Genomic DNA, 3,023 nt, shown 5'->3' on the forward strand with positions numbered 1-3,023 from the left:
CGGCGGTGGAGGCTACTGCTAGTCTGCTAGGATTTTTGTCTTGGGGGAAGAGAGCTGCTTGAGAGAGTGAGAGTAAGAGTTGAGAGGAGGCACTGAACGTCTGAAGGCATCCCATTTTTTCTTTTATCCAAAACGCGAAATGACACCGTTTTAGGAAAACCGGCCGGCTCCCGGTTCGGTCCAATCAACCGGCCAGTCCGGTCCAGTTTTCAGAACATTGAGTGACTAACTGCCTGCACTGCACACCCCTCCCTTGCTTCAGAGACCTCGCATCTCGCACGTTGCCTCATCGCCGATCACCGTAGTGGTTTCTTCGCTGATAATCGGTTGTTGATCCACATATAACATCGTTGCTTCTTCCTTCGTTGATTTGTCCAAGTTTTTTTTCTTAATTTTTCATTTTTGCTTCTCTGTATGGTACTTCAAATCTTCATTATTGAAATTTGTTCAATTTTAGTTGATTTTATTTTTAGTTCCAATTTCAGCTGGATTTTAGGTAGCTCTAATCTTTCTTTGAGAACTGGTTTACTTCTACTGCTTGTATCATGAAACGTATATCCATCATTGAAGTCTTGTTATATGATTTATTGTGTGGCATATTGTTTGTGATTTATTATTGGATCTTTTATGCTTCATTTGATTTTAATAAAAAATCGATGCTATTAATTGTTTGAAAAATTTCATGATAAGCTTGTTAGTTAACGTCAACCTTAAAAGAATTTGTTCAAAGATGTTTGGATTCTTTTAAACAAAACTTAATCTTTTGATTACTAGATTGATGTCATGGATCTTGAATAAAATCGATGTTTCACACCTTTGAAGAGTTAATTCAAGGTTTTAGCTCTAAATGTTACAATTGTCTTCCAATGCAAGAAGAATATCAAAGCAATAGGCAAGACGAAAACAAGGAGGACAAAGAAGAGACATCATGGAAACAAGCACCAAAGAAGACTTAGAAATAAAGAAAGTGGATTGTGATGCATCGGAGATCGAGTATGTTAGTTATGGTGGCGAGCACCACCTCCCCCTTATCATGAACCTAGTCGACCAAGAACTCAGTGAGCCTTACTCTATATTCACGTATCGTTACTTTGTCTATCTCTGGCCTCATCTCTCTTTCTTGGCATTCCACAAGGGTAAATGTGTCAGCACGGTGGTTTGTAAGATGGGCGACCATCGAAACGTTTCCAAGAGGATACATTGCCATGTTGGTTGTGATAAAGCCCTAGGAAAAGGCATTGCTACAGAACTTGGTACTAGGTCTATTAAGGTGATGATGGAATCTGGTTGTGAAGAAGTTACTCTGGAATCAGAAGTTACAAACAAAGGAGCATTGGCACTCTATGGTCGCCTTGGCTTTATTAGGGCTAAGAGGCTCTTTCATTATTATTTGAATGGGGTCGACGCTTTCTGGCTCAAACTGCGATTCCCTCGGCCGGAGCTGCACCTATCCTCTGCCTGTGATGGCACCCATCTCTGCATTGTTATTTAGGTGTTTGAGTCTCCTCATGCTGGGCCTCCTCCTCATCAGAGCGCTCTGAAGGTGTGTCAGGCTCAGAGGGGATGTCGGTACGCCCGAAAGTCATAATCAACTTTAGATGTGCGATCTATACGCTCGAAGAGGCGCTGCACAAGAAGGTATGTCAGCTGTGAAGCGAATGATGGAGCTGCTGGTGTAGGAGGTGCTAAAGGTGTTGTTGAGGATGTGGCCGTCTCTGTGGAAATAATAGCAGGTGCTCTACGCCTAGGGGTCCAAACCGCTTGCCGTGTGGAATAACGGTCGGCAATCGATGAGGCTCCCAAGACACCTCAGCCCGGTGAGCCATCTGAGTGATTAAACATGGGAATGCCAAGGTGCCTCTAACATGTACTCTGGACATATACCTCCTGATGATTCTTGAAAGGTACAGGTCCTTTCCTTCTAAGACCCACCAAACAAGAATAATCATGTTTGCTGGTACCTCCAACTCGTGAGTGCTAGGCATGACGTAGTTGCTCCATATCTGTTGCCACAATCTAGTCTCATCATTCAGATAATCAATCCTGAGGCCCCGTGGAGTCGGCTTCGACTTCCCTAATACCCATGAAACATCGGGATGGATAGTTACAGTATGACGGACGGTATTCCAATCAAAATTCATAAATCTGATAACCTCCTCAGTCTTCTGAAAACCATCTTTATCCTCTGTTTTCGGCCAGAAATAGAAGATCTCTTCTATCGCTTCCTCTGTGACCAGAATCTGTTTGCCCGAAGCTGAACTACATCAAGGATCGTTCGATAATAGTTGGAATAAAACTCTCGACCCATGATGGTTCACTTCTACCAGCTCTCTATCCAGAAACACACAACCGCGTTGTTCAATTTGGGTGTTTTTGGACAGAGAGCTGGTAGAAGTGAACACATAATGGGTTCGAAGTTTTATTCCAACTATTATCGGACGACCCTTGATGCAGTTCAGCTTCGGGGCAAACAGGTCACAGAAGAAGCGATAGAAGAGATCCTCCATTTCCGGATAAAGATGGTTTTCAGAAGGCTGAGGAGGCTATCAGATTTATGGATTTTGATTGGAATGCCATCCGTCGTACTGTAGTTATCCATCCTGGCGTTCCGTGGGTATTCGGGAAGTCGAAGCCGACTCCACGGGGATTCAGGATTGATTATCTGAATGATAAGGCAAGGTTGTGGCAACAGATATTGAGCAACTACGTCATGCCTAGCACTCACAAGTCAGAGGTACCAGCAGACATGATTATTCGTATTTGGTGTGTCTTGGAAGGAAAGGACCGTACCTTCCAAGACTCATCAGGAGGTATATGTCCAGAGTACATGTCAGAGGCACCTTGGCATTCCCATGTTTGATGGCTCACCGGGCTGAGGTGCCTTGGGAGCCCCAGGATGAGAGACCACCAATTGCCGACCGCAAGAAGATTATTCCGCATGGCAAGCGGTTTAGGCCTCTAGGCCGCAGAGCACCCGCTATTACTTTCACAGAGGCCACATCCTTAGCAACACCGCCTACACC

The 3,023-nt window shown here is 44.4% G+C and overlaps 1 pseudogene; it reads left to right on the forward strand.

The window, feature by feature from the left end:
• On the forward strand, positions 238 to 1,507 carry LOC107647306 (annotated as a pseudogene).

The sequence above is a fragment of the Arachis ipaensis genome, chromosome B06 (genome assembly GCF_000816755.2).
Source record: "Arachis ipaensis cultivar K30076 chromosome B06, Araip1.1, whole genome shotgun sequence".
NCBI classification, from domain to species: Eukaryota; Viridiplantae; Streptophyta; class Magnoliopsida; order Fabales; family Fabaceae; genus Arachis; species Arachis ipaensis.